The sequence below is a fragment of the Acomys minous genome, assembly GCF_964271855.1.
Source record: "Acomys minous genome assembly, chromosome: 11".
NCBI lineage: Eukaryota > Metazoa > Chordata > Mammalia > Rodentia > Muridae > Acomys > Acomys minous.
In genome coordinates, this window is record NC_140492.1 from 20,783,594 (window position 1) to 20,797,215 (window position 13,622).

The 13,622-nt window shown below is 40.6% G+C and overlaps 1 long non-coding RNA gene across 1 annotated transcript; it reads left to right on the forward strand.

Moving 5' to 3' along the window:
- Positions 1-1,219: 1,219 nt before the first annotated feature.
- LOC311608406 lies at positions 1,220-5,001 on the forward strand. Its single transcript, XR_014782957.1, has 3 exons — positions 1,220-1,302; positions 4,267-4,476; positions 4,604-5,001. It is a non-coding gene; the product is annotated as an uncharacterized lncRNA (long non-coding RNA).
- The last annotated feature ends 8,621 nt before the right edge of the window (positions 5,002-13,622 follow it).

Below are 13,622 nucleotides of genomic sequence, written 5' to 3' on the forward strand. Positions count from 1 at the left end.
AAAATATCATGGAAGTATTCTTGAAAAAATGAAGATGAATTAAGCCAAAATAACAGTTCCTTGAACTCTTGAAAAATGATAACATTTGAACATTTTTTTTTAAGAAATCAAAGCTTCCAGTAAGCTAGAGACTTCTGGGTAAAATGTTTAAATCATTGAAAATTGATCTGACATTTAATGGCAAACGTTGACTCTCTGGTGCTATGACAAGGTCAATGGGACAGGCAACTTCCATTACCTAACTTAGCTGACCTCTTGCCGTGACATATCAGGGCATTGATCAAGGTTGTTGCGCAGGATGGAAAGAAATTTCTCTACTCCTACTTTAATGTCCTTCAAAATTTGCATCTACAAAACTTATTTTTCTGTGACCTGAACTGCTGTCTGTTCTCAGTGAAGAAGCCCACCTCTTCCTCCTCTGTCCTTCTGCTGCTGTGCTCTCATGTAAAATGTACTTCTTTTCTGGGCACTTGCCATCCAGGGCTCATCCACAGAATGTAGCTCCCTAGTTGCATTTTGCCTTCAAATTTCATTATCTCCAAATCTCAGAGCTGGTAGCCGATGGTCTGTTTGGTTGCCCTGAATGGTCTTAACACATGGTGCCCATGTTCTGGTACCGCCTTCACTGGTGTGATTTATTTTAAACATGGAGCATGAGCTTTCTTGTGACATATATTCTATTTTTACTCATGTGTAGCCTCTATTTTTCTCTATTTAGAACTGACTGATTTCTTGGTTCATCCATTAGCACCACGCTGTATTTGACTGTGGAAATGTTATTTATTTATTTATTTATTTATACAGTACTCCGCCTGCAGGCCAGAAGAGGGTCCAGATCACATTATAGATTCTTGTGAGCCACCATGTGGTTGCTGGGAATTGAACTCAGGACCTTTGGAAGAACAGACAGTGCTCGTAACCTCTGAGCCATCTCTGCAGACTGTGAAAATGTTAAGCTTGCCTTCCTATGACTAAACTGATTCTCCAAACTTGAACAATGAAGAAGTATTTCGGTTTATTCTTTAGCACTGTAGAAACATAACACTCGTCATTGTTCTAAACATCTTGCATATGGACTTTCTCATTTTATTCTCACAATGCTTCTGTGAACATAAATGTGGAACAGTTCATTAGGTGACCTTCAAACTCTCCGTCCAGCAGTTTGGCAGTGCATTTTTATTGCAGATAACTAATTAAGCCATGGGGACAGTTAGTTTTGCCGAGACTCGCAGGGCTACACTAATTCTTGGACCATCCTCTCATCTCCATGCGCTTTAAGAAGGATGTTGCTGTTAGGACTTGGTGAGTGGGTATGGTGAGCATTGTAAATTGGCCTAGAAATTCTGTGCTGTACTTCTTCTGTAGGCAGCGATCGCCATAGCAGAAACAAAGCCACCCAGCTAGAGGCTGAATTTTCCTGTTCCCTCCAGCAAGCTGTGGTCACAGGACTGTGCTCTGTCCAGTGAGGTGTGAGCAAAGGTGAGGCATGTTAGTGAGGAACGCACTGAAAATGCTCATCTCGCGTAGTCTCTGCTTTCTCCTGGGCCCAAGGACTGATAGTGAAAAGACCCTTTAGAGTTGTTGCCCCCCAAACGGAGGAGAAGCAAGTCCTCAACCTACCGACAAATGATTATTTCCCGTCTTGACAAGAAGCTAGAAGGAACAAAGCGCGAACACGGTGCCCGCCTTACCTCAGTAGCAGGGCCCACATAAGCGAACACAGTTGATACTTTGGCTCTGGATTGTGTTTCCAGATGGTACAGCAGGGAAGAAAGAAAAAGCCGTCCCCCTTTCTCTACACTTACTGGATATCATCAGCACCAAATAGCGAATTATTTCTTCTTTCCCTCCCCGTAATGTACAGGATCGTGTACTTCAACCAATGAGAGTTAACATGAGAGTTAACATAAGAGTGAGCCAAGCATCAGGGTTTAAAGTGCAAAACGAAGAGGGCGTTGAGAAGAAGGCGATGCCACGCTTCTCGTCTTCAGCCCTTTTCATCAGATTGTGTGTTTTGTCTTTAATGCTTGTCGCTTAGATGTTTATCTTAGTAGGTCATCTTAAAAGGCTTGCATGCCAGATTCCAGAGAAATGGGAAGATAAGCATCACCAACATCTATTGATGAAACAGCTACTTAATGTCCCTGTGAGCTGCACATGAGCACTCACATGAAAGCAGGCTAGCCTGAGTGAGGAGGATCCCACAGGCACGTTTGTCCTTAGGCTGCCTGACCCAGACCTGGCAGGGCTTCAGAAAGAGCCATGCACTCAGACTATTCAAAATGGAGGGGGGAAAAGTCAGCCCATTCTCTTCTTACCTGGCTAAGAGGGCATGGGGCTTGCTGGGAGAACCTGTTCTGCGAGTTTCGCTCCCTCCCCATAGGGCTAGCCTAAGGGAGAGAAATGTCTCAAGCTGAACTGGCTCAAGACCTGAGGTACAACTTTGAATTGGGTGTCTTAGATGCAGAGCCGAGGTTAGCATTTTATGTGCGATTTGTGAAGACAAATTTTGAAACCGGAACTCTGGCATTGTAAACGTTTTTCATGACAGCCTTAGCTTTCACTTCTGTTTTGGGCATGAGGAAGTGATGGCGGGTGGGGGAGGCATACTGCCTTTGCTCCTGCGGGCCTTGTTATTGAAGTGTGGAGGACACTGTGTTCATGTTTTGTTGTTCTAGCTTCTTGTCAGGATGGGAAATAACTGTTGATTTGTGGCTTGAGGACTCGCTTCTCTTCAGTTTTGGGAGAAAAGAGCTGTGAAGTAAACAATTCCCATACATTACTAATTTGTATACATTTATGAATGTATGTATGTATGATTGTATGAGTGTGTATGTATGTGTGGTGTGTGTACATGTGTACGCATGTGGGTGGTATGCGTGTGTATGTGTAGTGTGTGTAGTATTTGTGTATTGTATATTTGTATGACAGAGAGACACACACAGAGACAGAGAGACAGAGAGAAGAGAGAGAAGAGAGAGAGAGAGGAGAGAAGAGAGGAGAGAGAGAGAGAGAGAGAGAGAGAGAGAGAGAGAGAGAGAAGAGAGAGAAGAAATGGTGAATAGGAAAGAAAGAGAAGAGAGAAAGAGAGGCAGAGTGAGGGACATAGGGAAGGCAGCACCTAAATGTATATAACTCAGCTGCAACAAGCCTCAGAATGTCACTGTTACTTGGAGACAGCCTCATGTAGCCCTGGTTGTCTAGGAACTGGCTAAAGCCAAAGATGACCTTGAACTATTGATCTTCATGTTTTTACCTCTGGGGTGTTGGTATAAGAAGACTGCGTGTCACTCTTATTTATGGGGTACCTGATGGTCAAACCCAATATCTCCTGTATGGTAGCCTAGCACTCTCCAAACTGGGCTATTTCTCCAGGCTGAACCTATGAGCCCCTAAGGTACTAACTAATATGGCTTGCAAAGTGACTGAACACTAGGAAGCCGTTCGCATCTCTCACATCTCCGCTCCTTTCAAATTTTGGTGTCTCTCAGTATAATCAAAGTGCCTTTTCATTATGAGTGCCACAGCAGATGCAAATGAGGAGAAAAGTGTGTGTGTGTGTGCGTGTGCGTGCGCGTGCGTGTGTGTGTGTGTGTGTGTTTGTGTGGCATTTATTCCTTTCTCCTCGTTAGATCACGGAAGTGCCCTGATACTGCTCCGTTCATCCGGGAACTTGTCTGTTTTGACGGGGACAAATCAACGCTCTTCCTCTGGGAAAAACTCTGGCGGGGCTGGATTATGGTAGCAGTGAGCTGATTGATCTTATCAGAGCCGCTGGGCCATCTTTGCTGAAGGAAGAAAATCTTATTTTTGTTCAGTGATGGTTGGATATGGAAAAAAAATAATCGGAATAAATATTAGGTTATATTCAATTTTAAAAGATGGAAATGGAGAGGATGCAGAGGTTGCTCTTAAACTCCAAGCTTGGGAGCAAAACTACATACATATATATTTACTTTCCATATTCATGGCTGGGAATTTGAAGGGAGATATGTGGGCTTTATAACGTTGGGTGCTGATCTACTCACAAAGTTGTCAAAAATTCACTAACCAACGTTTTATGAGTTTGGAGAGCCCTGCCCACCTTCTCCACATGCCTTCCGCTCTCGCTTCCCTTTCTTCTTCCTCTACCTTTCCTTCTCTCCACTTGCTCTGTCTGCTCCTCCTCCTCCATCCAGTCCTCGTTTTAGACAGTGCAATGGCGTTTCCATGGCTGCGCGGCTGCGCGGCTGAGTCTTGAACCGAGGCCTTCACCTGCCCTTTTAGGTGAACTCCTTATGTGTAAGACCACCCTTTGCAGAAGCCTGGATGTTCTGAAACGTTCGGTGAGCTTCTCTCCAGCGACTGCGGGTCTGGGCGATCTCAGGAATGCCAGAGAGGCATTTGACAGGAACTGGAAGTAGAAGCTTTGTTCCCTTCAAACGAGTGTTGCTGCATCTCTGTTCCGCCGCACACACCCGTAAAACCTGCTTCTCTGTAAGTTTGTTCCAGCCATCCAAACTCAAGAAAATAAAAATCTGTGAAAATCCTATCAGCCCACATTTTCGTTACATAAATGGAGGAAAATAAGATTGATATCATTTCTTCTTTATTACTGTAACAGGATGTTGTGAAAACAAGAAGGCAGAAAAACGGAGAAATCCCTCCGTGACCACATCGTGCAAGAAAAAGCTATGCCTGCAGCGAGAGTAGGAGCCTGAGTCATCGCAAAGGCCCCTCGCTCCGTCTCTGCGCCCTTAACTCTTCTTTCAGCCTCTCACAGAAGGAGTGCGTTTCTCTTTCCAAGCAAGGGCAGCAGGGATTGTAATTTTTTGTACAAGCTAAAATCTGTCTCATAAGAGGAGACAGAGCAGGTCAGAAAGGATACCACCTCTGAGAAGGTGACAGCAGGAGCTGGGATGCAGGCTCAGGATGGCCTCTCCTGCAGCACCACAAATAGTCACTCTGAATTAGAAGTTACACACATGGCTTTTTGAGTCATGGACAGAACTTTTTCTTGGTTTTTATGTCACTGTATGTTACATATACACACACACATATATATGTGTATGTATATATATTAAACTATAAATAAAAAGACCATGTATGTCTGTTTGTGTTCATGTTGTGAATAAGTGATTGTATGTATAGACCTTGATGTCTTCCTTAATCATTCTATACCTTTGTTTTGGAGATAGGGTTTCTCACTGGCTCTAAGCCCCACTAAGCCTTCTGTTCACACCTCCCTAGTGGGCCTGCACTGTGCCTTTCAAATATGAGTACTGGAGCGCGGGGGGGGGGGGGGGGCGGGGGGGGCGGGGGGAGGAACGTCTAACTCCGATTCTCATTCTCACACGGGAAGCATTTTGTTGCCTGAGCCACCCCATCCCCCGAGGCTAATTCTTAGTCAATAATCAACAATGGTAGAGAACTGGAATCAGAGCATGTATAGGCCAACAGCCAGACTTCCATCCCCTTTCAGTCCCATCAGCTACAGTGTGCTCTGGCTTAAGGGAGTCCACTTAGGGACCACTCATGACAGCCTTCTGTCTATTTGGCATGCTTCTGTTGCTCTCCATTTTGGTATTGTGTCATGCACTTTGATAGGTAGCTGGGAATTTTGCATACTAGAAAACTGTTTAAGCCTTGATTGCAATCCCAGATTCCAAATAAAAACAAAGGAGAGAACCAATTCCTTGTGTGTTCTCTGGAAGGTGCATGTGTGCACTTACACACGTATGCCCCCTCATACATACACATGTGCGCGCGCACACACACATACACACACACACACACACACACACACACACACACACACGCTACACAGAAATATTCAAACAAATACGGGGTAAAAATTTAAAAATATTTTATAGCATCTGAGTGTTATATTATATGAAAAATATGTTAACCATTTTTCTTACTTTTAATAAATGAAACCATATTTCATTGGGTAAATTCTTGAAAAAGGAAGAATAAGAAAATTTAAATATATTATTTAGAATCACCACTAGGCCCTTATATTCCTTTTTTACCCTTCCCATGGTAAATAGAAAAAGGCATACTATTTGCATACAGCCTGTTCATATCCTCTCACATACTTCAAATCATTTGTAGCCCCTCTTCCTAAACTTTGGGTCTTATCCCCACATAAGACCACATACTAAATTTGGTGGGGCATCTTTAGAAAGGGAGATCAGCAGAATAAAAGTCATATGAGGAGGGAAATGGGAAAATATGAAGGAATCTTTACTTGAGGAGAGGAGGGAAGTTAAACAAAACAAGAGGAAAGGAGATAGGAAAAATAAAACTAGGGTTGTTTAAAAATATAATAAATCATATTATATATACCTAATATTACATATAACATATTTATCTATCTATCTATCATCTATATACTATCTATCTATCTATCTATCTATCTATCTATCTACCTATCATCTATCTACCTTAATTGGGCTCATAATGTTTTCTTCAAGACCGCTATGGGATCTAACCAAAACCCTTTATCAAAGATAAGAATATGCCCTTTGAATTATTGTTAGGAGAGTTCAAGAGATTACCAAAGCAATAGGTGCTATCTTTGTTGCCTTTGGTTGTCTTTCAGAAGCTGAAGACATGTCTCTATTGCTAAAGACACATGTAGTCAAACAGGACGCAGAGGATTTAATTGAATCTGATCTGAAAACCTACTCCCTCAGGAATAGTGTTCGTAGCACCAGAAAGATGCTACAAAAGCTGCCAAAGGAGAAAAGTCAATCAACAGACCTACCCATGACACCTATGAACCACAACAGTGATCAGCAGGGTAAAATATTCCTGAAGATGCAATAATGAAACTGGTATCTTACTGTAACCAACAGCTCTCTAGTTTCGTGATACTGAAAATCTAGGCAAAAAAAGTGAGATCATGTATCTTAGGAAAGACTCAATTCCCACTTTTTTACTTGACAAGCATTATGCCTAACTTCATTCAAAATACTTACCCTTATATCCACAGATAAGCATGGTTCCCACCCCTCACCAAGTAAGCATCTGTTTTATGGTGGTGTGCCCAGGCCCAGTGAATATATTTACAACACAATTCACGTACCCAAAGCTCAGGGATAAATCTTAAAAGAGCGTAGTAGAGGTCGTAAGAGCCAGAGGTTAGGGATATCTGCTGTGAGATTGTGTCTCCTAGAAATAATAGAGAAGCTCAACCTCCTAAGATTTCATAGCAACATGGCTTCCTAAACAAGACATGAACAGTGATAATCCCAATAGACATGCTAGGAAGAGAGATCTCACCTGGGTCACACTCATAGTCAGGGAACTACAGGCAACCAAACATTGCTGAAAGAGGGATAATCAATCAGTCTTTCCCACAGATGAGCCCTCAGAGTCCTTACCCACTACCAAGTGGTCAGTCCTGAAATCATATACATACAAGCGACATTCAACGCGGCTTGAAAATAGGCCACAGGGAAGGATTCAGAAGGAGAAAGGGGAAAGTGGAAAATGATGTAATTGTAACTTAATTGCAAACTATTTTCTATCTAGTTGGTTGAATACACTGACATACAACTAGCAGTGATGGAAGGTTGTTGGTACTAGAATATTCAGAGACCTCTGGTTCCTCCAAGGTTTCCTGAATAAATAAACACATTATATACACTTCATTCTTTACAAGCTTAGAATTCCCTCATTAAAGACTGGCTTGAATCTTACTACTTTCTTTTCAAAATCCTGCCACAAAGAATTTCCAAATTTTAAATAGCATATTAAAGCCTTTCTTGTTGAGGTGTTTTTGTTTTCACTTTTCACTTTGGTCATGGGTTTAGTTCTTCTGTTATTAATCCATGTATGTAAATTGTTAATACTGGTAAGATAGCTTTCTCAGGATACTTTTCAGAGTCAAATTAGTTGAGTGAAATGAATTTTTGACATTTGACTGATAATGTTAAATTGCTTTTCAATAAAATTATATTGAACAAAACCCCCACATGATATTTGACTGAACAATTCATTTGCCAACGTTCTCATAAAAACATCCTTTTCAACTGGTACAGTAATGGCCATCTGACTCTATTTTGGAAGTGAGAATGGACTATTTTTTGTTTTATATTTGTGCACCACCTTTTCCTTATTTTATTTGTAACTTGCCTAGTTCATTTGTCTGTGTGATTCTCTTTGGAGGACTCTCAAACTTTCCTTACTAGTATATTTTCCTATTGGTTCTTATCACTCTTTACACATGAAATGCTGTAATTTTAAGTGAATATTTTAAGCTAGCATGTGTAAAGTAATTAGTCTCATGATGGCCATTTCTTATGATGTGTCAGTATGTTCGGCTCTCGTTCATTCCCCTTCCCTTCTCTTCCTGGCTTGCTTTACTCCACTAGAGCATTCCCGCCGCTCTGCTTCCTATCCTGTATAGACCAGTGCCATGATTTTTAAAAATAAGATTTTGCTTTTAACTTCTCTTTTTTATTATTATTTATTTTCTATTAGACTTCCACATTTGTGTAGCATCTTGCCTGGGAATGATTCTTAAATATAACTTGCATGAGTCTCTCAGGTGTACTCATTAAACCGAGATTCTCAGTCCACCATCAGAAAATGCCATGGTCTGCCCAGTGGGTTTTTTTTCTCTCTCTCTTTTTTTTAATAGCAAGGAGCCAAGATGATGCTGAATAGAGTAGTTTGATAAACTGTCCTGTTAAATATAGTTTCACATGTTAGAATTTAATAATCTAAGGATCAAAATTATCCTCCAAATATAATTGTATCTCTATTGAACATGAGCAGTCCTTTTTATTGCCATTATTTACACAATATTTATTTGTGAAAGGTATTATAAATAAGAGTAGGCACAATATACAAGAGAAAGTTGATGGGTTGTATGCAAACACAGTCATTCCGTAGAAGATACTTGATCACCAGCAGATGTTGGCATCTGCAGGGGGTCTTGGATTGAGTCCCCTTGGATACTGAAAGGATTGTAGCACTTCACATTAAAACAATGAAAGAGCATCTCACAGCAATCTCTCACAAATATATCTCTACTTTTTCATATTTGGTCACATTTTTAGTTTTTAGATTCATCTGAAATTAATTTATCAGTATACTTTTACTGTAATACAGAACCATTTTCTTAGCACAATTCATTGAGCAGCAACATAGTCCCCTAACAGTCTATAATGTCAGCTTTACTATATACTGCAACTTTACAAATATTTGAGACTATTGCTAAGCTTGTTTTACTTTGTCGTTGACTTATCTGCCTATTAATGTCTTGTGTTTTAACTGCTGTAAAGTTTGGACAAATGTTATGAATGGCAGCACCTCCCTGTTAGTTTTCTAACTCAAATACATTTTTGGCAATTCTTACTTGCACAACTAAAATAAGAGTCTGTTACATTGATTTTATTTATTTATTTATTTATTTATTATTTTAAGTTAATTTATTCTTTGACAGTATCAGGCCTGTTTTATAATACATTGTTGATGCTCACCACTCCACCTTCTATTTCCATTCCTACCACCACCTCACCCCAACACGTTTCTACTCCTTACTCTCATGTCTTCTATATTTCAAGGATTAAGTCAAGAGTTGTTCAACGTTTGAGGTTGTGCCAGGGCTATTAATAGATTGTCTGTTTTTCATGCACAAGACCCTGGGTTCAGTCCCCAGAAGTACAGAAGCAAAACCGAATGCCCTTTGTCCAAACTTGGCCAGATGAAGTCATTCCCAAAGTTTCCAGATTTCTCCCCTCCAAGTTCATCTCCTGTGTTTAAAGGTATTTCATGTTATACATATGTTTTCCAGCAGAAATGGAAGGTTTTCTATTGGCGACTATCATATCCATCAATTAACTAATTGATATTAAAACGGTATTTAAGGTTGTTAGGGTTTAGAGCAGTATTTGGTTTCCATATTATTTTTGATTCAGGAAAATCATATGCAAATGTGGTCTCATTTTCCTCTGATAATCTTTCTTGAGTTAGCAAACACATGGGTAAAGATGTACTTAGTGCTTCTTGGTGGGGCTTAAAGGACAGCTTGGCTCAACTTTGGATCTGTGACATTTTTCTTTCCTGCTTAAAGCTCTGGCATGTGTTACTCTTATGGAGAAGCCTTAACAGCCTGGAAAGGGAAAACCATCCTTGCCAAGTTCAATGTTGCCCCCCTCAGGAGTATCTATGCAGTGCAAAGTTCCACCCAAGGGCTTGAAGTGCTGAGGTGCTATCAAACCCTCGAACTTTTAAAGAGCAAATGAACTAAAACAACACAGAAATCGCTGGTCTCTATCTAAACTGGAGGCCCAAGCAAATACTCCTTTTTTTGTGTGTGCAGAACCAGCCTTGTCTCTGGAGGGGGTGGGGGGTGGTGGGGGGAGGGATGGTGCTTAAGGGGCACCTAAGGGGCAGCGTTTTCTTTAACAGTAGTTCTTAAATAGGGGATCTTTCTTAGCTTTAGCTGAGCACCCCTTAATCTTTTCAGGATTAGCTTTGAGAAACTGCCCCCTAATGGGTTTTAGGTGACAGGCAGTGTCTGGACTTAGGAAAGGGAATTACCACAGTTGACCCTGAGTGGACGTGAGACTTTGGAGCCTCCTGGATGACATAGTTGCTTACCTTCTTGTTATCTGTCTGAAAAACTTAATCAAGTGACACATTTTCAGTCCCCTGACTGTCTCATGACCAACTGGAAGGTATTAGGCAAAGCTCAATCCAGGAAGATTGTCATAAAGTTGTTGACTGGACTTTGCCTCGGGAAAAGTTTAGCGTGTCCTGGCTTCTGTTCATAGCGCTGACTCTGAGAGGTCAAGGTTTTTCTTTGTCTTTTTATGGTCTGCTCTGTGGTGCGATTTCTGTGTAAGTAAACCAGGAATGCACTCATGGTCGGGAAGTGTTCCGTCACGCAGGTGTATCCCTAGCCTGGAGGAGAAGTGACTTATGAAAGATAGAAATGTTCTTAAGCTCACATACAGAACTCCCAGCAGCAGCCTCAGTCCTGGACCTACGGACCTACGGACAGGATGTGGAATGGAGAAACAGTAGAAATTTCAGTCAGTGATGGCAAGAGCGAGGGAGGACTTGTTCCTGTGGGAAAGAGCCTCAGTAAAGGCAGTCAATATTCAAACTATTGGGGGTCTCTCCTGTACTCCCACACATGCCCAAGGTCACCAGGCTGAAGACCCTAGAGTCTATTGAGATGAGTATTTTCTGTTAGCTTTGGCATAGCTGTCATTCTCAGAAGGCATATGCTTTCTGTTGCACTTATCACACTTTCTTTTTAAAATATTATTAAATATAAGTGGTGCCAAATTCTACTAGTGCCTTCATTTTAATAATAGACTTTAAGTATTTGGCTGATGCTAAGATTTCTTTGTTAGACGTGAGGAAGAGTATTATAATAAAGTAATAAAATACGTGTTTTATGTAAAGAAAGGAACACTCAGTCATTTTTATTTACATTCCTGTACGGCATGGGTCAGGCTGCCCTATGAAATTCTGTTTTCTAAAGGATAAGTCTACACAGTGACCTCAGAGAGTCAAGTTACAGCGTGAAACAAATTTGGCCAAGATTTTCTTTTACTACGCATAATTACTGCCAGTTTTCTAGAATAAGGCAAAGGATCACTAGTCTAAATAATTTTAGACAAAGCTGATTTATTATTTAGTTCTAAAACCCTTCTTGTTTTTGAGATAATCCAAAAAACTTTCCTCATTTTAAGATTAAAAACAAAAAGCCAGCCATCAGCTAGTTACATCATTTTAGATGCCACTTTACCAAAAATATGGATCTTTAAGTGACTGATTTTTTAAATTAATTTATTCTTGTTACATCTCAATGATTATCCCATCCCTTGTATCCTCCCATTCTTCCCTCCCTCCCATTTCCCCTCTATTCCCCTCCCCTATGACTGTTCCTGAGGGGGATTACCTCCCTCTGTATATGCTCATAAGGTATCAAGTCTTTTCTTGGTAACCTGTTGAATTTTTTTTAAATGATCAAAGACAGTCAAGTCACAGAATTATCTTTAGAAATTTGTTTGTGAAGTGCATTTAATTAATTTAAATAGAAATGGAAGAAACCCCAGCTAATTATGGAAAGTTAAACTATGTCTTAAATATAGATACAGTAAAGGGATTTTTATGCCTTATATTTTGAAGGCACAAATAGGGCAGAAATAGGAGTGGCCAGTAGGGGGCTTTTTAGGCTTCTGTTTGCCTTTCAATGAAGGAAACTGATAAACATTACTCCTATTTTCTAAGAAGAGGGGGAAAATTGGGCTGCTGCCCTGACACTGATGTTGCGCTTGCTTATTCAAACAGCCCAGTTCTCTTCTGTGTAGCTAACTCCTTTCATCCCTTTCTCGCCCACTGCTCTTCTTTCCCAAGACCTAGTAGGTATAGGCCCTGCTGTACTGAGTTGTCAGTGACAGTCGTCACCCTAGATTCCACCTTGGAAAACTTCCTGGGGAGGAGTTGACTGATCGTCTTTCTACAGGCATAAATTGGAAGTCAATCCACAGCAAGATGAAAAGCAGAGTTTAGATACATGAATTATGTGATTGCTATAGAAATTTGCTTTATCTTTAAGCATGCATTTGGAAGGAATGTTCTGGAGCCATTACTGTAAGGAGTAGAAGGGGAGCTTGAGAATGACAGTCTAATATGACATTCATATTTACTTATTTCATTTGTTTATGTTACTGCTGTTGTTTTGAGACAAGGTAGCTCAGATTTTGCCATGTAGCTCAGGTTGGCCTTGAACCAGTGATCTTCCCATCCCAGCCTACTGAACACCAGGATGTCAGGCATGAGTCACTTCACCTCGTTTTAATGCAACATTTCTAAAAGAATGTGTTTTCTCAGCAATTTGGAAGTGTGGGAAAGGCCTCCACACTGGTGAAGCCATCTATTAACAAACTCTCATTGATTCTGGAATATGGTTCCAAATTATCTTATCTTTTGGACCATTAAAAAAATCCACTTTCCATTTTTTTCCTCTCTCTGTATCTATTTTCTAAATGTAGGGACAATGTCTTTTAAGTGAGGCCGAGCAATTTACAGAGAGTGAATAAAAGGTAATGATATTTAGTCTTAGCTGAGTGAAATCTCAAGAGAAGTTGAAGCTGACCTCATCTGATTTTTCAAATAAGAATTAAGTCTTGACAGAGACAGCCAGCAATGTTTCTAAAATTAGCTTAGATGTTCCAAGTAATTCCAAAGTCAGGAATTCTTAGCTTAATGTGTAAGACATAAAATCATTTCAGGGTGCTATTTTAACTTAGAGAAAATAAAACCTTGCCTGCTGAAATAAGTCAAGAACATCTGGCATAGGGTCAGTCACACTTACCAAACTGTGACACTAGGCATTGGGACACAGGTTATTAGGACTAGGCAATGAGCCTGTGGCTTCTTCATATGGTGACAACTGAAGCACAGATTGGGACAGATAGTGATTTAACTGGCAAATCGTCATGTGTCTCTGCCCACAGGGCCTTATTGTAAAGTAGAATTTAGAATACAATGCTGAGATCCTCTCCCTCAGGGCAATGCTCAAAGAGGGGCCTTTGTTAGAACACAGAGATAGAGCCCATATAAATGTGATTAGTGACATGGTGACCAAGACCACAGAAAGACCCCTTCAT